The sequence below is a fragment of the Salmo trutta genome, chromosome 21 (assembly GCF_901001165.1).
Source record: "Salmo trutta chromosome 21, fSalTru1.1, whole genome shotgun sequence".
Taxonomy (NCBI): domain Eukaryota; kingdom Metazoa; phylum Chordata; class Actinopteri; order Salmoniformes; family Salmonidae; genus Salmo; species Salmo trutta.
This window is the reverse complement of record NC_042977.1, coordinates 7,891,141-7,918,217: the sequence shown is the minus strand read 5'-3', so window position 1 is coordinate 7,918,217 and position 27,077 is coordinate 7,891,141. Positions and strand designations below refer to the sequence as shown.

The 27,077-nt window shown below is 42.2% G+C and overlaps 1 pseudogene; it reads right to left on the bottom strand.

Annotated features, from left to right (window-relative positions):
• Window positions 1-510: 510 nt before the first annotated feature.
• On the bottom strand, window positions 511-25,512 carry LOC115156593 (opsin-3-like; annotated as a pseudogene).
• Window positions 25,513-27,077: the final 1,565 nt, after the last annotated feature.

The window sequence follows — 27,077 nt, the reverse complement described above, 5'->3', positions numbered from 1 at the left end:
GCGAAAACAAAAGCTGCCATAGTTCATGATGATTTACTGGGGTAATAATGCGCTTAAGAACATACAAATGTGAGACAAGTTGGAAGTACCGTAACATACATCATTGCTGCACTCTAGACACAATTGTGGTTTATTCCATATATTGTATCGTGTTTAACTTCTGAACTTGGACAATGGCTGAAAAATAGTTTAATGCGTGAATCTCTAGTCATTTCCATGTACTAGCTGTTGTAAAAACACATTTACTGCCACAATAAAGTAGCTGCAAAAATACCCCATAGTGTGTGTTGTTATTAGTAAGGATGGGGAAGTCGGAGAGGGCCACAAATGTCTCTAACTGCAACTCAGCACTGCCTAGACCAAGGAACAGTAGTCCATGCATTTAGTAGTGTGCACTGTAACAGAGTTGTGTGCAATAGCTACTGTAATGAAAGTCAACATGAATAAATGTATGAATTCAAGAAAACAAGTGTGGTTGTCCTACTCACCTGTTTGATTGCATGCAACAGCTTACCATAGCAGTAGACTATGACCAGGAAGGGGATGATGAGGCAGAAAACAAAGAGGCAGAGGATGTACGAGACATTGTTGGCACTCTTGGCCTTCCAGTCCACGGAACAGGTGGTACCGGGCCCCTCGGGGCCGTAGCGGCTCCAGCCGAAGAGCGGCGGCAGGGTCCACATCAAGGAGTAGAACCAGGAGAAAGTGATGCCCAAGGCTACCTTCCGGTAGTTGGTGGAGTCGGCCTTGGTTGGGCCCATCATGGTGCTGTAGCGCTCGTAGGAGAGCACGGCCAGGGAGATGAGGGACACGATGCCTGGAAACGAGAACCCAGACACTTGCTCAGACTATGTAGAACAGGGCCAATACAGGAGTTCATCGGGGGTCAAAGACAACACAGACACAACACTCCAGCCTTAAAACAAACGTTTACCTATGGGGTGTTTAACTAAAATGCATGCAGAATCATTAGTGGGAGTGCTCATACAGACACAAGTAAATGATATCACACTTGAGTGTATGCTGGCTTCCTACTGTTTTACCCTGGAAGGGTAAGTCATGCATCCATATAGGTTGTTATTACTTTGCAAAGAGATTCCAATGTACTATACAACATGTAAGTGTGATTGCTTCACACAAAGTAGCATAGGGCATGCAGAATTTAGCTTTTAGACATTCTGCAGGATGGCCAATGATACCAGTGATGAATAGATGCCACAGAAGCTTCCATAGAGCATTCTATAATTTCTCACCTTTCAATGCACATACTTCCTACTCTGTAGCATTTGCAAAGGAGCATTTCATATCCAGCCACTGCATTTCATATCCAGCCACCACTCCAGCCAGAAACCTGACCCCTCATCTTCTTTATCTTGTTTGTTTTTTCATTGAAGTGAAACGTAATATTTGTAATATTTCCGCCATCGTTTCCTATGACCGAAAAGGACATCAGAACAGCGATCACTAGCCTCGATTTGGATGAAGAGTTCTACTTCAACGAGTCGAGGGCGCAGGATATACCGCTCACCCCGGATCAGGCCCAATTTTTTTTAAATGTTTTTTATTTAACCTTTATTCAACCAGGTAGGCCAGTTGAGAACAAGTTCTCATTTACAACTGTGACCTGGCCAAGATAAAGCAAAGCAGTGCGACAAAAAACAACAACACAGAGTTACACATGGGAAAAACAAAAGTACAGTCAATAAGACTATAGAAAAATCTATATACAGTGTGTGCAAATGGAATACGGAGGTAAGGCAATAAATAGGCCATAGTAGCGAAGTAATTACAATTTAGCAAATTAACACTGGAGTGATAGATGTGCAGATGATGATGTGCAAGTAGAAATACTGGTGTGCAAAAGAGCAAAAAGTAAATAAAAACAATATGGGGATGAGGTAGGTAGTTGGATGGGCTATTTACAGATGGGCTATGTATCCCAGATACTCGGAAAAGGAAAAGACGGCGTAAGAGAGGCCGGCATGCGGGCACCCTTACAAAACTAAGTCTACAAATAAATTATCCGCCTCTATCCTCCGTTCAATTGGCAAACGTACAATCACTGGAGAACAAACTGGATGAGCTCCGTTCAAGACTATCCTATGTTCCTCAGAGTCGTGGCTGAACAAGAGCATGGATAATATACATCTAGCTGGTTTTTCTATGCATTGGCATTATCAAACGGAAGCATTGGGTAAGCTCAAGGGGGAGGTGAGTGTCTTTCTGTTAACAACAGCTGTCATATTAAGAAAATCTTGAGGGTTCTGCTCGCCTGAGTTATAATACCTCATGATAAGTTGTAGACCATACTATTTACCAAGAGAGTTTTCATCTATATTTATCGTAGTTGTCTATTTACCACCACAAACTGATGCTGGCACTAACACCGCACTCAAAGAGATGTATAGGGCCATAAGCAAACAAGAAAATGCTCATCCAGAGGCGGTGCTCCTAGTGGCCGGTGATTATAAAGCAGGGAAACTGAAATATGTCTTACCTAATTGTCACCTGTGCAAATAGAGGATCAAAACTCTAGATCATCTTTACTCCACACACTGAAACGCATACAAAGCTCTCCCTCACCCTCCATTTGGCAAAGCTGACCATAACTCTATCCTCCTGATTCCTGCTTACAAGCAAAAACTCAAACAGGAAGTACCAGTTCAATATGGAAGTGGTCCGATGAAGTGGATGATAAGCTACAGGACTGTTTCGCTAGCGTCTGGTGATCCGTCTGGCCCTGCAGCCTTGTGAATGTTAACCTGTTTAAAATTCTTACTCACATAGGCTACGGAGTGCGTGATCACACAGTCATCCGGAACAGCTGGTGCTCTCATGCATGGTTCCGTATTGCTTGTTTCGAAGCGAGCATAGAAGAAAGCATAGTTTGCAAACCCTGCCACATCCAACGAGCGTCAGAGCCTGTGTAGTAGGATTCGATCTTAGTCCTGTATTGATGCTTTACCTGTTGGATGGCTCGTCGGTGGTCGTAACAAGACTTCTTATAAGCGTCCGGATTAGTGTCCCGCTCCTTGAGAGTGGCAGCTCTAGCCTTTAGCTCAGTGCAGATGTTGCCTGTAATCCATTGCTTCTGGTTGGGATATGTATGCATGTTCACTTTGGAGACGGCGTCGTCGATGCACTTATGAAGCCGGTGACTAATGTGGTAAACTCCTTAATGCCATTGGATGAATCCCAGGAAACATATTCCAGTCTGTGCTAGCAATACAGTCCTGTAGCATAGCATCCGCGTCATCTGACCCCTTCTGTATTGAGCAAGTCACTGGTACTTCCTGCTTTAATTTTTGCTTGTAAGCAGGAATCAGGAGGATAGAATTATGGTCAGATTTGCCAAAAGGAGGGCGGGGGAGAGCTTTGTATGCATCTCTGTGTGTGGAGTAAAGGTGGTCGAGAGTTTTTTTCCTCTGGTTGCACGTGACAAAATTTGGTACACCTGATTTAAGTTTGCCTGCATTAAAGTCCTCGGCCACTAGGTGCACTGCTTCTGCATGAGCATTTTCTTGTTTGCTTATGGCCTTATAGAGTTGGTTGAGTGCGGTCTTAGTGCCAGCAGCGGGCTGTGGTGGTAAATAGACGGCTATGAATAATATAGGTGAGAACTCTCATGGTAGATAGTGTGGTCTACAGCTTATCATAAGGTACTCTACCACAGGTGAGCAATACCTCGAGACCATTAATATTAGACATCGCGCATCCGCTGTTATTGACAAATAGACACACACCCTCACCCCTCATTTTACCAGACGTAGCTTCTCTGTTCTGCCGGTGCATGGAAAATCATGCCAGCTCTATATTATCCGTGTCGTCGTTCAGCCACGACTTGGTGAAACATAAGATTTTACAGTTTTTAAATGTCCCGTTGGTAGGATAATGATAATCGTAGTTCATCAATTTTATTTTCCAGTGATTGCAGTAGAACAGATGGCAATGGGAGTTTACTCGCTCGCCTACAGATTCTCAGAAGGCAGCCCGACATGCGCCCCCTTTTCCTCTGTCTTTTCTTCACGCAAACGATGGGGATTTGGGCCTGTTCTTGGGAAAGCAGTATATTCTTCTTGTCAAACTCGTTAAAGGAAAAAGCTTCTTCTAGTTCGAGGTGAGCAATCACTGTTCTGATGTCCAGAAGTAATTTTTCGGTCATAATAGACGGTAGCAGCAATATTATTTCCAAAATAAGTTAAAAAAAATAAGTTACAAACAACGCAAAAAAACTAACAAAATAGCACTGTTGGTTAGGAGCATGTAAAACGTCCGCCATCCTCTTCGGCGCCATCTTAAAACATCTGGATATGCTCCATGCCATAGGCTTGTTTATTTAGCTGACAAGATATGCTAATACATCGTGTGCCATTATATTATTTTATATAATTTTTTTAATAAGAAGAATATAATTCAATTTAGCTGAAGAAAATCGAAAGGATATTTTTCCTATTAAGGAGCGACTCTGCATATGAAGTGGCTATGTTGAACGTAAAAGGGATCATTTGAAAAAGGTCCTATATGCTAGATTCAGAGTTATTTGGCAACTTTAGTTGTGAATGATACAAACCATAGAATGTCTTAGAAATCAAAACATATATGGGCTGCATGGCGCGACTATAGGCTATTGATGATTTGAGAAAGTAGCAAAAAAGCTATGTTCCTTGTCTCAGGCTGCGCAGCTGTTCTCTCATCAAGTGGTCATATTTTCACCCATCAGATTATGCTCCATTTAAAGTCTTTAATCTTGATTTAGAATGGCCGATTATGAAATGGGCAGGAACCGGGGCAGGGCGAATAAAAGACATGGCATCTGTATACACTCGAATGGCTATTGGAGCCCGCAAGATTTCCCACCGCTCCGTTTTGTAGGCTACTTCGGTTTTATAGCGGAGATGTGCAGCTGATGAGCAGCTGAGAAATACATATAAGAACACTTATTTCACTCCATGCATCAACCACTGTTTGAGGAGCATGCTCTGTCTGCCCCGAACTATGATATTCCGCTGAAACTCTGTATGCCTTGGGCTTTCCAACCTTGTTCCTGCAGCTACCCAGTGCTTAATTTGGGAAACCAAGTGAAATTTGTTCAGGAAAATCGATAGTAACATGTGTACGCAACTAAACATATTTCACTAAACTTTTGACAGCCCGTCTACACGCTCGAGAAAGTAATAAAGGAGAGAGAGGAGGAGAAAGCGTGATGGTTATATATTCTGCATATCTAAAGGTAATGTGTCACCCAATTATCTATGGGAAAAAAGCACTATTACTTAGCTGTTCAAAATAGAAATGCAGTAATTGTAGGCTAACTATGAGCCGCCCTGCACAATCAATGAACCAACAGCATCGCCTAGGGCTATACTTTCTCTTCCAGACTCATGGATATTTTTGGGAACATAGCATAAGGTAACCAGTCCATCCAGTATACATAATACAGTTCACACTCAAAGGTGATTACTTGAATTTGTTTAATTTTTGAGTATATGCTAGACCAATTGTGTTCCAAAGACATATTATGCGGTACACTATGAATTTAATAACGGCACAATCCAATTTCTTCTTTTTTTGTGGGGGGGGGGGGGGGGGTTGTACTCATAAGTCTATGCATATGCATAAGCTCTACTATGCTTATGGGTGTTTTGAATTAATCATCACCTTAGTAAGTGCTGTCCATTTCTTTATGTTAGGTTTTGAAACAACATCCACAACAACCATGTTTGGGACAGTTTTAACCTTCTTTTGAACTTCTTTCTTCAAATTGATCATCACAGTGAGGTGAGTTTTAAAAGTACTATAGTCCTACTGTTTTGATTATAATATACAGTACCAGTCAATAGTTTGGACTAACCTACTCAATCGAGGGTTTTTCTTTATTTTTACTATTTTCTACATTGTAGAATAATGAAATAACACATATGGAATCATGTAGTAACTAAAACAACAACCTCTCCCTCAAAGTCAGCAAAATAAAAGAGCTGTTTGTGGACTACAGTAAACAGAGGGCCAAGCACGCACCCATTCATTCACATCAATGGGGCTATAGTGGAGCGGGTCGAGAGCTTCAAGTTCCTCGGTGTCCACATCACTAAGGGTCTATCATAGTCCACACACACCAACAAAATCATGAAGAGGGGACAACAACACCTCTTCACCCTCAGGAGGCTGAAAAGATTTGGCATGGGCCTCAGATCCTGGAACCAACAGGACCCTGAAAGGCTTCTACCCCCAAGCCATAAGATTGCTAAATAGTTGGTTAAATAGTTAAACAAATAGCACCTGCATTAACCGTTTTTGCACTCGCTTTTTGACTCAGCATATACACTGCTGCTACTCTTTATTATCGATCCTGTTGTCTAGGAACTATATTCCTAGTTAAATGTACTGTACATACAGTGCATTCGGAATGTATTCAGACCCCTTGAAATTTAATGTTTTCCCTCAATCTACACACCATACCCCATAATGACAAAGCAAAAACAGTTTTTTTTAAATATTTTTGCAAATGTATACATTTTAAATATGGAAATATTACATTTACATAAGTATTCAGACCCTTAGCTCAGACCTTTGGGAGTGATTACAGCCTTGCGTTGTCTTGGGTATGACGCTACAAGCTTGGCACACCTGTATTTGGGGAGTTTCTCCCATTCTTCTCTGCAGATCCTCTCAAGCTCTGTCAGGTTGGATGGGGAGCATCGCTGCACAGCTATTTTCAGGTCTTTCCAGAGATGTTAGATCGGGTTCAAGTCCAGGCTCTGGCTGGGCCACTCAAGGACATTCAGAGACTTGTCCCGAAGCCACTCCTGTGTTGTCTTGGCTGTGCGCTTAGGATCGTTGTCCTGTTGGAAGGTGAACCTGTCTGAGTTCCTGAGTGCTCTGGAGCAGGTTTACATAAAGGATCTCACTGTACTTTGCTCCGTTCATATTTCCCTCGATCCTGACTAGTCACCCAGTCCCTGCCGCTGAAAAACATCCCCACAGCATGATGCTGCCACCACCATGCTTCACCGTAGGGATGGCGCCAGGTTTCCTCCAGATGTGACGCTTGGCATTCAGGCCAAAGAGTTCAATCTTGGTTTCATCAGACCAGATAATCTTGTTTCTCATGGTCTAAGAGTCCTTTAGGTGCCTTTTGGCAAACTCAAAGTGGGCTGTCACGTGCCTTTTTCTTTTATGGTGGAGTGGCTTATGTCTGGCCACTCTACCATAAAAACCTGATTGGTGGAGTGCTACAGAGAGAGTTGTCCTTCTGGAAGGTTCTCCCATCTCCACAGAGGAACTCTGGAGCTCTGTCAGAGTGAACATCGGGTTCTTGGTCACCTCCCTGACCAAGGCCCTTCTCCCCCGATTGCTCAGTTTGGCCGGGAAGCCAGCTCTATGAAGAGTCTTGGTGGTTTCAAACTTCTTCCATTTAAGAATGATGGAGGCCACTGTGTTCTTGGGGACCTTCAATGCTGCAGAAATTCTTTGGTACCCTTCCCCAGATCTGTGCCTCAACACAATCCTGTCTCGGAGCTCTACGGACAATTCCTTCGACCTCATGTCTTGGTTTTTACTCTGACATGCACTGTCAACTGTGGGACCTTATAGACAGGTGTGTGCCTTTCCAAATTATGTCCAATCAATTGAATTTACCACCGGAGGACTCCAACCAAGTTGTAGAAACATCTCAAGGATGATCAATGGAAACAGGATGCACTGGAGGTCAATTTCGAGTCTCATAGCAAAGGGTCTGAATACTTATGTAAATAAGGTATTTGTTTTCAATTTTCTATACATTTGCAAACATTTTCAAAACCCTGTTTTTGCTTTGTCATTATTGTGTGTAGATTGATGAGGATTTGTTTTTATTTAATCCATTTTAGAATAAGGCTACAACGTAACAAAATGTGGAAAAAGGAAGGAGTCCAAATACATTGTTTCTACCTCAATTACCTTGTACCCCTGCACATCGACTCGGTACTGGTACCCCGTGTATATAGCCAAGTTATCGTTACTCATTGTGTATTTATTATTACTTTAATTATTACATGTTACTACTTTTCTATTATTTCTCTATTTTCTTTCTCTGCATTTTTGGGAAGGGCCCCTAAGAATTTCACTGTTAGTCTACACCTGTTGTTTACAATGCATGTGACAAAACATTTGATTTGATCCATGAGGCTGTCCTTCACGGCCATTGATTTCCAACAGCAATGAAGCAGACCCAACCAGCCCTCTAATTTAAAAGTGTGGGCCAGACCTTTCACTGAGCTGCTGTATAGTTCTTAGCTCTCACAGGCAATGGGAGATATTGCATGGGCTCTGAAAGTGCAGGTTGTTTAGGTGTGAGTGTACGTGCATTTGTGCGTGCACACCGGTTCACAGCAGTGTTTGCATACATGTGTAATATACAGCTGTTGACTGTCTGAGCCGCAGGCAAAGCTCAGAGATATTAATCACATTTACCTCATACGATCACGGCTACTGGATTCACATGAGCTTGCTTGATGAACTTAATGGATGTTTTTATTGATACTCTTGACCTATCTGGGCTGGTGAGATTTGTAGCTTTATGAAAGTTATGAAATTGCAATATGTTACAAAAATGACACCAAAATAGTACAGCATCTCATGGTTTCAATTCATAGACATCCAGGTAGTCCATTTAATAAAGTGCCCAGTATCTTCTCTGTGCACTGACCCCAGCATATTCAAGCATCTAAACGTATAATAAAGGCGATGCTCTGCTGATGGAGAGCTGTATACAGCCAACAAATTACTAAAATCAAATAGAATTACTAAAAAATAATTAAAGCCTTTCCTCAAAGACGGCAATATGAAATCTAATATTCCCATCATTATGTGGAGGAAACAACCGCCGAAATTAGGTTATGTTAGTTGGCCAAGCAGATGCCTCTGCCCAAGTTTGGGCCAGCTCGCTAGCATAAAATCAACATGGGACTGCTTATTCAAAGTAGTGCCTTATGAAGTGGGACACCAACTCGATGGACCTCACATCAGAGGCCAGCTTAATCTAATATCCTCAAAATTTTCAAAATGTTTTGAAATTACCTAAATAAGATGAAATTCACTTGAGCATTTCCCCCGTTTTGGGTTAGTTCCTTGTGCATCGTGTATTTGTCTTTCACAGAAAATCTAATCAAGTAAATGTTTTGGTATTGTACAGTTCTTACCACAGGATGAAATGATACCTACATTTGCCCAATAGTTGACTGCAGCGATTTTTCTGCCTTTGAAATCCTTGGGTGGGCCGTCTAAGCGGTTTTTGGGGCACCTAAATTCAAACTGTAAAAATGTAATGTTCAGTGTGGAAAAACGCTTTCAGTGTTAACTTAAACCAGAGATAAAGTATATAGAAAGAATAATGGTACTATATATTTTTTTAATAATATAATCTACACAGTCAGGGAGATTTAAAAATTGCAATAACAATGAATTTAGCAGTATGTATTTTGTATTTATGTTTGAGCAAAAGAACAGGATTAGCCATGGCAAAATGTGTAGAATTACAGGAAACTGCAGCTCTATTGAGCACTTTGAGAAAATGATCTCTACATTTCAGCCACACGAGTGGGCGTCCACGCCAGAGAAAATCCTGAACTGCCGTCATTTCTGATTTCCATTTCGGACATTAACTCAACAACTGGAAAAGTTTAATCAGTGTCAAAAGTGTCCCTATCAAATATAAACTTGAGAGCTCACCACAAATGTTTTGCAAAAGGTTTTCATGCACACTATCTGTAGTTCAACCATATACCACTATCTGTAGTTCAATCACCCTTATGGAAAAACCATACCAATTGTTCCAAAAACACGTTTTCACAAAATCAATATAGAATACATAAACTTGCCTCAGAATCCTTTGTACCATAAGGAAAATACAATCAGCAAGAAAATGAATGAAGGCCCATTGTTAAAAGTTTGGACTCAAGTGGATACACTGTTTTATTATGGAGAAGAGGCTGTGTGGTTGAATAAATTCAATTTCGAAAGAAGACAACCACTCTGAATGACTTTCAATGTGGGAATGATACAGATTAGAGAAAGGAAGCCTTTGCAAAGGTTTGGGAAGCTCTGCTTTATCTTTCATAAGGCCAGAGGAGGTGCATACATTTAAAAGGAATTACGGGCACAAAAGGTCAAAGAATGCACCACTGACAAGATACAGGATCTGAAAGTGGCTTACACAATTAACATAAGCTGTGTACTTTTTTTCTTTGTATGAATAAAAGGTTACGGATAAAGTACAAATGACTGCCTTTGCTATCTGCACCCAAGGCAACTCTGTATAGGAATACTAATGCTCTGAAATCCCACCTCCCATCATACATAATGAGTATTGTGAGATGTGTTTATTCACTATTTATAGGACTTGCTCATTACCATCGTATCATGACCTTTACGTTAGAGTGATTTTGCTTCCCTATACTGTTGAGAGTTCTCACCGACCTTGACAAAAAAACACTAGACGAATCAGGGCCATATACAGAATACAGTCCAACTTCTGCATTCAGCAAGAACAGACAAGGTTAGGTTAATTCAAAGCCTGTGTACACCTGAGGCAGATACAATATATATACAAAAGTATGCGGACACCCCTTCAAATTAGTGGATTTGGATATTTCAGCCACATCCGTTGCTGACAAATGTATATATATATATTGCAATCTCAATAGACAAACATTGGCAGTAGAATGGCCTTAATGAAGAGCTCAGTGACTTTCACGTGGCACTGTCATAAGATTCCACCTTTCAACAAGTAAGTTCGTCAAATTTATGCCCTACTAGAGCTTACCCGGTCAACTGTAAGTGCTGTTATTGTGAAGTGGAAATGTCTAGGAGCAACAACGGCTCAGCCACAAAGTGGTAGGCCACACAAGCTCACAGAACGGGACCGCCAAGTGCTGAAGTGCTTAAAATTGTTTGTCCTCGGTTGCAACACTCACTACCGAGTTCCAAACTGCCTCTGGAAGCAACGTCAGCACAAGAATGGTTCGTCTGGAGTTTTATGAAATGGGTTTCCATGGCCAAGTAGCCGAACACAAGCCTAAGATCACCATGAGCAATGCCAAGCGTCGGCTGGAGTGGTGTGAAGCTCGCTGCCATTGGACTCTGGAGCAGTGGAAACGTGTTCTCTAAAGTGATGAATCACGCTTCACCATCTGACAGTACGAGGGACGAATCTGGGTTTGGCAGATTCCAGGAGAACTCTACCTGCCCGAATGCATAGTGCCAACTGTAAAGTTTGGTGTAGGAGGAATAATCGTCTGGGGTATTTTTTAATGGTTCGGGCTAACCGCCTTAGTTAAAGTGAAGGGAAAACTTAACGCTACAGCATACAATGACATTCTAGATGATTCTGTTCTTCCAACTTTGTGGCAACAGTTTGTAGAAGGCCCTTTCCTGTTTCAGCATGACAATTCCCCTGTGCACAATGCGAGGTCCATACAGAAATGGTTTGTTGAGACCGGTGTGGAAGAACTTGACTGGCCTGCACAAAGCCATGACCTCAACCCCATCCAACACCTTTGGGATGAATTGGAATGCCGACTGCGAGCCAGGCCTAATCGCCCAACATCAATGCCCAACCTCACTAATGTTATTTTGGCTGAATGGAAGCAAGTCCCCGCAGCAATGTTCCAATATCTAGTTGAAAGCCTTCCCGGAAGAGTGGAGGCTGTTATAGCAGCAAAGGGGGGACCAACTCCATATTAATGCCCATGATTTTGGAATGAGATGTTCGATGAGCAGGTGTCCACATACTTTTGGTCATGTAGTGCATTACCGTATGCAGGATCACGAAGCAATGATGGAGGGAAGGAAGTTCAAAAAGAGGAAGGAAGTATTTTTCATTACAATAGAGGACAATCACACTGCGAGATAAGGATACAAATGCAAAGAGCAGTTGGACTGGCTAAATGGTTGCCCAGGGCTGCTAACTAAGCAAGCCCTTTTAATGTGAAATAAGATGTGTGACTGCAATAATGTTTTCCGGTCTTAAACCTGCTGAGTTCTCATCTCAGGCCATTAAGTTGAGGCAGCAGGTTTTAAAGTCATTCCAGACATCACTTAACTACAATAATGGCCATTCAGGTCCAATGGCAAGACTGATGTATGCAACATTCAACTGTTTTACAGCCTCAAAACCAAAGCTAGATATTGTGCTAATGTCATGAGCACAGCTTCTTGAGGGTCCTCTTGAGGATAAGTTGATGTGCTTTTCTTTAGGTAGATTGTTTATTCAGCGATATGATGTTCCTATGCTGGGCAACTAACAACATAGAATAAAGACGGTATTACGACTTGAGATCTGCACACTTAACACAAATTTCCACATAAGTCACCCATTGACATCAATTAATGATTTACATGAAAGTCTGAGTTGTGTACACTTACCTCACCTCTGAATTGGCCTGAAAGAGAATATGAAGTGAGAGGTTATCCTTGTCAGTAGTTGTTGTCACACAGCTGTCAAGAAAAACAACCAAGAAAACGGCGCAGATAGATCGGGCAGCCGTGCATCTAGCCCCTAAGCAACTTTGCAGTATTTTGTTTTTTTATGTGTTATTTCTTACGTTGTCAGCCCAGAATTTTTGGGGTGTTATTACATACAGCCAGGAAGATCTTTTGGATATCAGAGCGGCGGTAACTCACCAGCATTACCACCATTACGATCAGGAATACGAATTTCCCAAATCACATCCTTTGTTCGTACCCCCCCCCCCCCCCCCCCCCCCCAGGGCAATTGAACTGATTCCAGAGGCTGATCCAAAACACCGCCGGCAGAGAAGAGGGATTCGGAGTGGACTTCTAGTCCAACTCAGGAGGCGCGCACACCACCCACCACTTCCGAGTATATTACTCGCTAATGTTCAGTCTCTGGATAATAAAGTTGACGAGCTCAGGGAGAGGATTTCCTTCCAGAGAGACATCAGGGATAGTAACATACCCTGTTTCATGGAAACATGGCTCTCTCGGGATATACCCAAGAACACTCAGTTCATTGCGCAGACAGGAATAAATATCTCTTTGGGAAGAAAAAGTGCGGGGGTGTATGTTTCATGATTAACTACTCATGGTGTGATTGTGACAACATACAGTCCTTTTGTTCACCCGACCTAGAATACCTCACAATCAAATGCAGACCGTAGTCCCCCCAAGAGAAATCTCTTTGGTTATAGTCACAGCTGTGTATATTCCCCCTGAAACCGATACCACGACGGCCCGCAAAGAACTTCACTGGACTTTATGCAAACTGGAAACCACATATCCTGAGGCTGCATTTATTGTAGCTGGGGATTTTAGCAAAGCAAATTTGAGGAAGACGCAAAAGAAGTTCTATCAACACATTGACTATAGTACTCGCACTGCTAAAACACTCAAACACTGCTACTCCAACTTCCCGGGATGTCTACAAAGCCCTCCCCCGCCCTCCCTTTGGCAAATCTGATCACGACTCCATTTTTCTCATCCCTTCCTATGGGCAGATACTCAAACAGGAAGTACCAGTTCTAAGGACGCTGGTCTAACAAATCGGAATCCACACTTTAAGATTGTTTTGATCACGCAGACTGGGATATGTTCCGGGTAGCCTCTGAGAATAACATCGGCGAATACACTGATACGGTGACTGAGTTTATCAGGAAGTGTATAGGAGATGTTGTACCCACTGTGACTATTAAAACCTATCCTAACCAGAAACCGTGGATAGATGGCAGCATTCACGCAAAACTGAAAGCAGGAACCACCGCATTTAACCATGGCAAGGTGACTGGGAATATGGCCGAATACAAACAGTGTAGTTATTCCTTCCGTAAGGCAATCAAACAGGCAAAACGTCAGTACAAAGACAAAGTGTAGTAGTAATTCAATGGCTCAGACACTACACGTATGTGACAGGGTCTACAGACAATCACGGACTACAAAGGGAAAACCAGCCACGTCGCGGACACTGACGTCTTGCTTCCGGACAACCTAAACACCTTCGCCTGCTTCGAGTATAACACAGTGCTACCGACCACTGTGGGCTCTCCTTCTCCGTGGCAGATTTGAGTAAGACATTTAAGCGTATTAACCCTCGCAAGGCTGCCGGCCGAGATGGGATCCCTAGCCGCGTCCTCAGAGCATGCGCAGACCAGCTGGCTGGAGTGTTCACGGACATATTCAATCTCTCCCTATCCCAGTCTGCTGTCCCCACATGCTTCAAGATGGCCACCATTGTTCCTGTACCCAAGAAAGCAAAGGTACCTGAACTAAATGACTATCGCCCTGTCGCACTCACTTCTGTAGCACTCACTACCTGACCTGACCTGACACCCTAGACCCACTTCAATTTGCTTACCGCCCCAATAGATCCACAGACGATAGATCCACAGATCCATGCAATCGCCATCTCACTGCACACTGACCTATCCCATCTGGACAAGAGGAATACCTATGTAAGAATGCTGTTCATTGATTATAACTCAGCATTCAAAACCTTAGTACCCTTCTAACTCATCATTAAGTTCGAGGCCCTGGGTCTGAACCCCCAACCTGTGCAACTGGGTCCTGGACTTCCTGATGGGCTGCCCCTGAGTGGTGGTGAAGGTAGGAAACAACACTTCACCCTTGATTGCGTGGCCATGCATGCCTCCAACTCAATCATCAAGTTTGCAGACGACACAAGTGTGGAGTGTGGTGTCAGGAAAATAACCTTTCACTCAACGTCAACAAAACAAAGGAGCTGATCGTGGTCTTCAGGAAACAGCAGAGGGAGCACCCCACTATCCACATCGATGGGACCGCAGTGGAGAAGGTGGAAAGCTTCAGGTTCCTTGGTGTTCACATCACTGACAAACTGAAATGGTCCACCAACACAGACAGTTTGGTGAAGAAGGCGCAACAGTGCCTCCTCAACCTCAGGAGGCTGAAGAAATTTGGCTTGGTAACTAAATCACTCACAAACCTTTACAGATGCACAATTTAGCGCATCTTGTTGGGCTGTATCACGGGCTGTGTCACGGGCTGTACCACCTGGTACGGCAAATTCACCCCCCACAACCGCAGGGTTCTCCAGAGGGTGGTGCAGTCTGCCCAACGCATCACCGGGGAAAAACTACCTGCCCTCCAGGATACCTACACCTACAGCACCTATGCCACAGGAAGGCCAAAAACATCATCAAGGAAAACATCCACCCGAGCCACTGCCTGTTCACCCCGCTATCATCCAGAAGGCGAGGTCAGTACAGGTGCATCAAAGCTGGCACCGAGAGACTGAAAAACAGCTTCTATTTCAAGGCCATCAGACTGTTAAATAGCCATCACTAGCACATTAGATGCTGCTGCCTTATATACATAGACTTGAAATCACTGGCCACTTTAATAATGGAACACTAGTCACTTTAATAATGTTTACATATTTTGCATTACTCATCTTATATGTATATACTGTATTCTACCTTAATGGCGCCGGAGTAGATGGCTGTCGTTTTAAGGTCCCCTAACCAATTGTGCTATTGTGTGTTTTTTCACGTTATTTGTAACTTATTTTGTACATAATGTTTCTGCCACCATCTCTTATGACCGAAAAGAGCTTCTAGATATCAGGACAGCGATTATCCACCCAGTACTAGGAAGAAGATTTTTTCTTTAACGAGTCGGACACAAAGGATTTACTCCAAACGCCCGACAAGGCCCTCATCCCCGTCATTCGCAAGAGAAAGAGACGGAGATATCGGGGACGTAGGTCTGGGTGCCTTGTAATGATCCGGCGGCGAGTGGGTAATCTGCCTTTACCATCGGTCCCTATTGGCCAACGTACAATCATTGGATAATGAAAGAGACGAACTACGAGCACGTATATCCTACCAACGGTACTTTAAAAACTGTATTATCTTATGTTTCACTGAGTCGTGGCTGAACGACGACATGCATAACATACAGCTACCAGGTTTTACGCGTTTTCGGCAAGAAATAACAGCAGCCTCTATGTATATTTGTAAACAACAGCTGGTGCATGAAATCTAAGGACGTCTCAAGGTTTTGCTTGCCTGTGGTAGAGTATCTCATGATAACCTGTAGACCACACTATTTACCAGGAGAGTTTTCATCTATATTCTTTGTAGCTGTCTACTTACCACCACAAACCAATGATGGCACTAAGACCACACTCAATTAGCTGAATATGGTCATAAGTAAACAGGAAAACATTCATCCAGAAGCAGAGCCCCTAGTCGCTGGGACTTTAATGCAGGGAAACTTAAATTGGTTTTACCTCATTTGTACCAGCATGTTAAATGTGCAACCAGAGGGAAAACAGCTCTAGACCCCCTTTACTCCACACACAGAGACGCGTACAAAGCTAGCCCTCCATTTGACAAATCTGACCATAATTCTATCCTCCTGATTCCTGCTTACAAGCAAAAACTAAAGCAGGAACCACCAATGACTCGGGCAATAAAAAAATGGTCAGAGGAAGAAGATGCTAAACTACAGGACAGTTTTGCTAACAACAGACTGGAATATGTTCCGGAATATGTTCCGGGATTCTTCCGATGGCATTGAGGAGTACACCACATCAATCACTGGCTTCATCAATAAGTGCATTGATTATGTCGTCCCCACAGTGACTGTACGTACATATCCCAACCAGAAGCCATGGATTACAGGCAACATCCACACTGAGCTAAAGGCTAGAGCTGCCGCTTTCAAGGAGCGGGTATCTAACCCGGAAGTCTATAAAAAATCCCGCTATCCTCTCCAACGAACCATCAAACAGGCAAAGTGTCAATACAGGACTAAGATTGAATCATACTACACTGGCTCCGACGCTCGTAGGATGTGGCAAGGCTTGCAAACTATTACAGACCACAAAGGGAAGCACAGCCGCGAGCTGCCCAGTGACACGAGCCTACCAGATGAGCTAAATGACTTCTATGCTCGCTTTGAGGCAAGTAACACTGAAACATGCATGAGAGCATCAGCTGTTCCAGACGACTGTGTGATCACGCTCTCTGTTGCCGATGTGAGTAAGACCTTTAAACAGGTCAACATTCACAAGGCCGCAGGGCCAGACGGATTACCAGGATGTGTACTCCGAGCATGTGCTGACCAACTGGCAAGTGTCTTTACTGACATTTTCAACCTGTCCCTGACTGAGTCTGTAACATCAAAGTTTTTTAAGCATGTACCCAAGAACACTAAGGTCACCTGCCTAAATGACTACTGACCGTAGTACTCACGTCTGTAGCCATGAAGTGCTTTGAAAGGCTGGTCATGGCTCACATCAACACCATTATCCCAGAAACCCTAGACCCACTACAAATTGTATACCGCCCAAACACATCCACAGATGATGCAATCTCTATTGCACTCCACACTGCCCTTTCCCATCTGGACAAAAGGAACACCTATGAGAGAATGCTATTCATTGACTACAGCTCAGCGTTCAACACCATAGTGCCCTCAAAGCTCATCACTAAGCTAAGTACCCTGGGACTAAACACCTCCCTCTACAACTGGATCCTGGACTTCCTGACGGGCCGCCCCAAGGTGGTAAGGGTAGGTAACAACACATCCGCCACCAAGACCCTCAACACAGGAGGCCCTCAGGGGTGCATGCTCAGTCCCCTCCTGTACTCCCTGTTCACTCATGACTGCATGGCCAGGCATGACTCCAACACCATCATTAAGTTTGCCAATGACACAACAGTGGTAGGCCTGATCACCGACAACGATGAGACAGCCTATAGGGAGGACGTCAGAGACCTGGCGCCAGGACAACAACCTCTCCCTCAACGTAATCAATACAAAGGAGAAGATTGTGGACTAAAGGAAAAGGAGGACCGAGCACGCCCCCATTCTCATCGACTGGGCTGTAGTGGAGCAGGTTGAGCGCTTCAAGTTCCTTGGTGTCCACATCAACAACAACCTATCATGGTCCAAATACACCAAGACAGTCGTGAAGAGGGCACGGCAAGGCCTATTCCCCCTCAGGAGACTGAAAAGATTTGGCATGGTTCCTCAGATCCTCAAAAAGTTCTACAGCTGCACCATCGAAAGCATCCTGACTGGTTGCATCACTGCCTGGTATGGCAACTGCTCGGCCTCCGACTGCAAGGCACTACAGAGGATAGTGTGCACTGGGCCAAGCCTCCTGCCATCCAGGACCTCTATACCAGACGGTGTCAAAGACTCCAGCCACCCTAGTCATAGACTGCTCTCTCTGCTACCGCACGCCAAGCGGTACCGGATCACCAAGTCTAGGTCCAATAGACTTCTTAACAGCTTCTACCCCCAAGCCATAAGACTCCTGAAGAGCTAATAAAATGGCTACCCAGACTATTTGCATTGCCCCCCCCCCTCTTTTACGCTGCTGCTACTCTCTGTTTGTCTATGCATAGTCACTTTAACTCTACCTACATGTACATATTATCTCGACTAACCGGTGCCCCCGCACATTAACTCTGCACCAGTACCCCCTGTATATAGCCTCACTATTGTTATTTTACTGCTGCTCTTTAATTATTTGTTACTTCTATTTTTAACTTAACACTTTTTTTCTTAAAACTGCATTGTTGGTTAAGGGCTTGTAAGTAAGCATTTCACTGTAAGGTACACCTACACCTGTTGTATTCGGTACATGTGACAAATAAAATTTGATTTTATTATATTCTACTGTACCTTAGTATATGCCGCTCTGACATTGCTCGTCCAAATATGTATATATTCTTAATTCCATTCCTTTACTTAGATGTGTGTGTATTGTGTGTATTGTTGTGAAATTGTTAGATATTACTGCACTGTTGGCGCTAGAAACACAAACATTTCACTACACCCGCAATAACATCTGCTAAACACGTGTATGTGACCAATAATATTTTATTTTATTTTGATTTGATGTTACAGCAGAGCTCAGCTTAGTGAACTCTTGTGTATATGGAAAGATGCTTAACAGTATATGTGTGGGTGCTGACTACTGCAGCCTCTTGCTTTACACAATGGTAAATATTTCATACCAAACACATTTAAATTGTGTGTATACTATAAATGTGTATACTTTCTGTTTTGTTCCCCTCTAAGTCATTATTTCTTATTCTCATGATTTATGATACATATTGTTCTTCCACTGAGTATTTTTTCTGACAAGCCTGTATAAGACAGATCCTACAAGCCTGTCTAAGACAGATCCTACAAGCCTGAGTGCATAACACTGAAACTGAGAAATAATCACTTCAAAAGGTGACTCTGAGTAATTCCTCAGCCACAGCCAATGGAAAATGGACCCTTGTTGATGTCTGGGAGCAACAGTGCCTAGCAACCACACACCATGCCTCAGATTCAGATGCCAAAACTTGTCAAAGGGTTAGTAAATTGGCTCCTTGTGGAGCGTACTGTTATCACTTCAGTGGCTAATATAAGTAACGCAGAACCACTGAATGTCTCATATAGTGGGTAACTTAGTAAGCAATAAATCAAGACTAAGAGACTTGAAATGATCACAATGAAATGTCCCAGCCAAAACTCTGGGAGCTGGTGTGATGCTATGTGAGCTTCCTTTCAATTTGGAGGCAAAAAACTATTTAAGAAGAGGAAAGGTCAAGATAGTTCTGCGAGTAAAAAAAGTTTTAACAATGTCACAAGGATATCACTTATCTAACCTGAAGGGATGCACTAACAATGTTCCTGTATTAAATTAAGTTGTAAATATTTTATGATACTGCCCATAGCTCTACCGAAAAGCACCCTTTTTTTGTTTTAGAAATAAGCTGTTGAAGACAGGAAAATATCAATTTTCTGTAAATTTCCACTTAATTTCCCAAACAATGAATGAATTAAACCATGCTGGAGTATCACTAAACATAATTTTTTATGAAAAATGCATCTGTATTCAATAGGCCTAAGTGATGGTTGTATTCTGTTGTTCGCCATGGCTCACCGCCACAGCCAAACCAGTGTGGAAAAGCTTTTTAATGGAACATGCATTGTTTAGCAAAATTCAATAGAAAAAAACTGGATTCATGATATAAAGTTGGGATGTGCCATTTTTAGACTGTAGCCCCCTGAATGTCTCTGCACTGCCAGCATCTCTTAATGACAAGGGGCAGATGGAAAACCAACATGTATATATCTTCGTGACAACATGTCTTAGGGGCTGACATTCCATCTTTTATCATGTGTGGTCAAAGGAGAGGGACTAGGTTTGGGTGTGATTGGGGCAGTTAAAACTGGTTTAGATGTACCATACTGGGTTGAAACATGACATTTTTATTTTAAAATGTTGTCAATGAGTATTAATGCAGGTCTGGACACATTAAAACACAATTTGCCAGTGGGGCTTTAAACAAGCTTATGGAGACTATTAAAAGGAGCTATAGCTGCTAAATACTGTTCTATTAAGATAGCAGAGAGCCTGAGATGTTATAAAAAGAGGATATGCACTGGTTCTGGCCTAGAACAACCCGAGCAGCCCACATATGGCCAGTTTCAATAAATGTGTGTTTATATCAGCAAACAGATCACAGGAACATTGATGATTCTTCCTTTACAGCCTATTGAGGCCTGGTTGGATGGACTAATGCACTTTGGACAGTTTAATGTGCAAGGCAGCAAATGAGCTGGGCTTTGGACAATTAGGAGAGATTAGGAGGGTGCCCAACTCCAAAAACAACAGTAAAAACCACACAAAGAGGCAGACCGATATCTCTGAATAAGCCCGAGTGGAGTATTTACATAACCTTCATTATCTAACACTCAGACAACTTAACTCATGAGAAGCCAATATGGCACAGTTCTAAACTCCAGACATCTGTGAGGGACTGAAGCAGCATCACAGAGTAGGACTGATAAAATTACTCAGAGTCACTGTTGAAGTGATTATTTCAGTTAGCTTGAAATCACAGAAAATTAAGTCAATGGTATCCTGAATCTCTGGTACAGTGTAAAACCAAGTGTTTATGATCTGAACACATAACTAAACACTTTTTTGTAACACTTTTTAAATGCATCAAGGGATTTAGAATTTCAATGAAAACACGTCATAGTGTTTTTAGATCGTAAACACCAGAACATGTTTATTCGCTGTAACACTTTTTAAACACATTAACAAGTTTATTCTCACAATGTGTTTAGGTTTTAAACACTAAACACTGAGAGTGTTGTTTTAACACTGTAGGGTGTAAAATACGTATTTTCATATTTCCCAGCGTGCCTTTTGAGTGAATGAGAATGACTGTGTTTGTTAGTGACAGAGACCTGGTTGCTGCATTAAATAAATTCTATTCCTGAAGCTTTCACCAAGTGACTGCCTTAGTGAATGTATTTAAATTAAAAGTAAACCCTTTATGGTAACATCTTATACATTACATAAGGCCTTTAGTTATGGCCTAGTTATCCTCGACATTGAGGTCTGAAAATCCTGGCTCACGGGCCACATCAGACCTGTATGTCACAATACGCTGGTTTATGAAGTGAGGGAGGATATTCAAGAATTTGAATATTTTATCACAATCAACCTGTACCCTGAATGACTACTATGGTGAAGGACTTAATAAACAAGACTAGCTAACAGATTGGATTAGTTTAGAAAAATGCCAGTTATTTATCTTTGTATAGATTAATTAATTAATCAATGTGCATGAGGAAATTAAATAGATATTAAAACAAACTATTCTAAAAATCTACCTTCAACAAAGCATACTGGGAAAAATGATGAGGCCCCTCCTACATCTTTTTCACTCTGAGTTAACAGAAATACATTTAACAAGGTGGAGTAATAACACCACGCAATTACAAATATTTATTAAATTAAATGACATGTTCAGTTGCGCTGAAATGTAGGTAAGGTGACAGACATTCCTAACACTGAACTGAATAAAAGACATGGAAGGTCACATACATTTCTAATGATTAGATGCACTCAAAACAGAATGATAGGAAAGTAAACACTTGTGTTTAAAATCGAAACACTCAGGAGATATAGATGTTCTCCTGGTTGGAACTGACTGGAAAAAGCTGACTATCATGTTTAATTCTGTATTCTGAAAGCCTGTGTTTAAGATGAGAATACTAACAAATCAAAATGCTTAATGTACCTAAATGCCTAATGTTTAAGTTTTAAACATTGACGTCTTGGTTAAAAACGTGTCACATTTCAAGGTTTTACAGTACAGGCATCGAACCATATCACTGCATGGTTTAGCAGTAAATAGACAGCTATAACACCCACAGTTGATTGTGACTAAAGCTCTTGAAGCATCTCCTGTGCAATACAATTGTATCTATACTCTCATTCTTGGCGAGGAAGCCTATGGGGAATCTATCTTTGACTTTACAATCTTGCACTCTTGCTACAGTCTCCCAACAAAAAATGTGACAGATAGCACACTGTTGTTAAAACAATCTGGTTGTTGAAAGGACATGATAACCTCAGCGTTACTCTGGACCCTGATCTCTCTTTTGACGAACATATCAAGACTATTTCAAGGACAGCTTTTTTCCATCTACGTAACATTGCATAAATCAGAAACTTTCTGTACAAAAATGATGCTGAAAAATGAATCCATACTTTTGTTACTTCTAGGTTAGACTACTGCAATGCTCTACTTTCTGGCTACCCGAATAAAGCACTAAATAAACTTCAGTTAGTGCTAAATACGGCTGCTAGAATCCTGACTAGAACCAAAAAAGTGATCATATTACTCCAGTGCTAGCCTCCCTACACTGGCTTCCTGTTAAGGCAAGGGCTGATTTCAAGGTTTTACTGCTAACCTACAAAGCATTACATGGGCTTGCTCCTACCTATCTTTCTGATTTGGTCCTGCCGTACATACCTACACGTACACTACGGTCACAAGACGCAGGCCTCCTATTTGTCCCTAGAATTTCTAAGCAAACAGCTGGAGGCAGGGCTTTCTCCTATAGAGCTCCATTTTTATGGAATGGTCTGCCTACCCATGTGAGAGACGCAGACTCGGTCTCAACCTTTACGTCTTTACTGAAGACTTATCGCTTCAGTAGGTCCTATGATTGAGTGTAGTCTGGCCCAGGTGAAGGTGTGAAGGTGAACGGAAAGGCTCTGGAGCAACGAACCGCCCTTGCTGTCTCTGCCTGGCCGGTTCCCCTATCTCCACTGGGATTCTCTGCCTCTAACCCTATTACAGGGGCTGAGTCACTGGCTTACTGGTGCTCTTCTATGCCGTCCCTAGGAGGGGTGTGTCACTTGAGTGGGTTGAGTCACTGTCGTGGTCTGCCTGTCTGGGTTGGCGCCCCCCTTGGGTTGTGCCGTGGCAGAAATCTTTGTGGGCTATACTCGGCCTTGTCTCAGGATGGTGGTTGAAGTTATCCCTCTAGTGGTGTAGGGGCTGTGCTTTGGCAAAGTGGGTGGGGTTATATCCTGCCTGTTTGGCCCTGTCCGGGGGTATCATCGGATGGGGCCACAGTGTCTCCTGACCCCTCTTGTCTCAGCCTCCAGTATTTATGCTGCAGTAGTTTATGTGTCAGGGGGCTAGGGTCAGTCTGCTATATCTGGAGCTTTTCTCCTGTCTTATCCGGTGTCCTGTGTGAATTTAAGTATGCTCTGTCTAATTCTCTCTTTCTCTCTTTCTTTCTTTCTCTCTCTCGGAGGACCTGAGCCCTAGGACCATGCCTCAGGACTACCTGGCATGATGACTCCTTGCTGTCCCCAGTCCACCTGGCCGTGCTGCTGCTCAGGTTTCAACTGTTCTGCCTGCGGCTATGGAACCCTGACCTGTTCACCTGACGTCCTACCTGTCCCAGACCTGCTGTTTTCAACTCTCTAGAGACAGCAGGAGCGGTAGAGATACTCTCAATGATCGGCTATGAAAAGCCAACTGACATTTACTCCTGAGGTGCTGACTTATTGCACCCTCGACAACTACTGTGATTATTATTATTTGACCATGTTGGTCATTTATGAACATTTGAACATCTTTGCCATGTTCTGTTATAATCTCCACCCGGCACAGCCAGAAGAGGACTGGCCACCCCTCATAGCCTGGTTCCTCTCTAGGTTTCTTCCTAGGTTTTGGCCTTTCTAGGGAGTTTTTTCTAGCCACCGTGCTTCTACACCTGCATTGCTTGCTGTTTGGGGTTTTAGGCTAGGTTTCTGTACAGCATTTTTATATATCAGCTGATGTAAGAAGGGCTATATAAATACATTTGATATGATTTGATATCCGACCTGTTGGTGCCCTCAAATGCATTTCATTATCCTTTGAAGACCGCATATGAATCGTGTGAAAACTACTATATTTTAACAGACTAAATACCCAATTTGACTCACAACACAGTCGGGCGTGCACTTTAAATGAAGACTAAACAAAATGTCTAAACAGTTAACAAATAAGGTTTGTTTTTGATGCAGAGTTATTTTCATGTAGCCAACCTACAGTGAACACCATAATGCAGTTTAATCAAGCAGAGATCATGTTTAACTAGCCTGATTTAATGTGTATGACAAGATATATATATATATATATATATATATATTTTTTTTTTTTTCTTCTTTTTTTCTACATCTTATTATCTATCACAAATGAGTCAGAGACTTCAGAAGGGGATGTCGAAACAAGATATTAATTGGTGATATATGGAAGTTTGAATAGAAAGGACCCATCATGCATGCTACGGTTGGAACTGATGACTATTGATATGCAGTTGTAATATTCAAAGTAAACTATAAAAATAGAATACCAAGCATATCCCCTCTACGCATTGTGCTGGCCAGATTCCAAAAGCGCACACCACATCGAGGATAGCCTATACCTCTTTTACAACCACATTTGAAACATAACCAAACGCTAATAATGAAGCAACTCTATAGTACACTTACCAAATAGTGAATTGGCAAAGCCGTACCATACACATCCACTTTTTCCTATGAGCCATCTTCCTTGCGTACTTGCCGCGAAACTGAACGGAGTGCCCACCACACACACAAGCAGATCGCTGAAGGAAATGTTAATTAGTAGCAGGTTGATAGGCGAGCGCAGCACCTTGTAACGGCAGAAGAGGACAAGAACCAGGAGGTTGTTGAGGAATCCGAAGGTACCAATAAAGCCCAAACACACAGCGACTATCAGGTTCCCGGTCGGGCTTAGGCTGGTGCGGTATGACGCTTCCAGATTCCTGTCTCCAGCAACCGCACACAGCGCGCTATTGGTCCTTGTGCAGCCGCTGAGGCTCACGTTGGGCACAATCATCGCAATCCGTTTTCTCAGCACAAGCGTGTGGTTGGCATTTTTAGGAGAGACGAAACATGTGGGCTTCTGAGTTTACAATCCATTAAAGTTGATTGCAGAGAAACTTTTTGCTTTGAATAATATGTTTTCCAAATGTTGAACTTTGTTTCCCAGTTCAGGGTTTAAAACCAGAACAAAGTTTGATGAGGCTGTGCTCCACCATGTGGTAGTTAAAATCCACACACACCGCTGGACTAGACTCTCTCCGTCTGTGTTGATATTATTGTACTACTTTCACAGATGACGTGAGCGCCATGGAACTGAGCATTTTGTATTCGCAGGGGGTACAAATGACCTGAAAATGCAGTGAGGGTTAAAAGGCCAATGCAGATGAAAGCGAGCGAATAGAAGTTATTCTGCGGCCGCCTGACCTCACTGCCACTTCCACCTTTTATTTTGCTGCCACTTCCACTACAGAAAAAGTAGGGTACAGTTGGCTACACCACTCATATGCAGCCGACTCTGAACTTCTTTTGACCAAAATCTAACCAAATTTAGGCTAAGTGCTGTGATAGTAGCCTATCACTGAAACTGTTATTCTGTACCTTAGTAACCACCACATGCAGGCGCGGTCCATGGTCCTGAAATCTTTGCCAATTGAATTACATCACTACATCAAATATCTCGATCAATCAACGGTGCGAAAAGTTTCGTACAAAATAGTTCCCTTTATGAACGTCAGCATCCCGTGAGAGAGGAGCTACTCTTCTGTTTCGGAGCAATACTTTGTTCCTTTTGTTTTACTCGCCTTTTCATTCGTAGCATTTAATCACTCCTTAAAAGACAAGAAGACATGTACATCGGTTACATGACATGACAGTCTGTGCCTGTTTTGTGCTTGCTATCGATCCTTCTTCGTTGTTAAGGTAATTTATAATTTCTGTCTAAAACAAAGGTAAAGTTGCAAATCCAATAAAGCCTATTCATTTTCAAGCTGTGTATTGTTGTCGCAGTACGTGATGGATGATTTCAGACCGAGAAGATATGACATTTCATACAATTTTTGTTAAGATTAGCTGCTGTACAGAGCTCTGATCTTAACGCAGCCAGTGGGGTTTTGGATAAAGATGGGTGAAACCTTAGAAAAAGAAAAATATTCCTATATAATTTGTGATTGCTCTAAAAGAATCCTATTGGTTTCTCACAATCCTATCAGAATCCTATTGGACAATGTTTTCCTATTGGAAATCAAAAGTAATTATATTGGATCCTATAGGATTCTTGCAACCCTATAGGATTTTGTGTCACCTCTATCAGAATCATATTGGAATCCTATTGGACTACTTTTTTCCTATTGGAAATCAAAAGTTATCATATTGGATTCCATAGGTTTTTGATCATTCTTGTAGGATATTGTCACCCCAATCAGAATTGTTTTAGAACGTTTTTTCTTAATCAACACATTCAATTATTGTTTGTCATCATTTTTTCCACTACAATAAAACAACATTTTCATTGATCGGAAACAACAATTCTATTTTAATGTCGGTTTTATTCACCACCACAATACGAGAGTGATTCAAGGCTGCAAGTTAATTTGCAGTATGACCAGCAGTACAGTACAAAAAACATACTCACTTGAGTTATTTGATTTGATTCTTATTTATGCAACTTCCTGTCTTTGAATTAGACATTACAATATGATTTCTCATTTTACAGTGCCTTCAGAAAGTATTCGTACCCCTTGACTTATTCCAAGTTTTGCTGCGTAACAGCCTGAATGCAAAATTGATTAAATATATGTGTTTTCTTACCCATCTACACACAATACCCCATAATGACAAAGTGAAAACATGTTTTTAGAAAATTAGCTAATTTTTTGAAAATTAA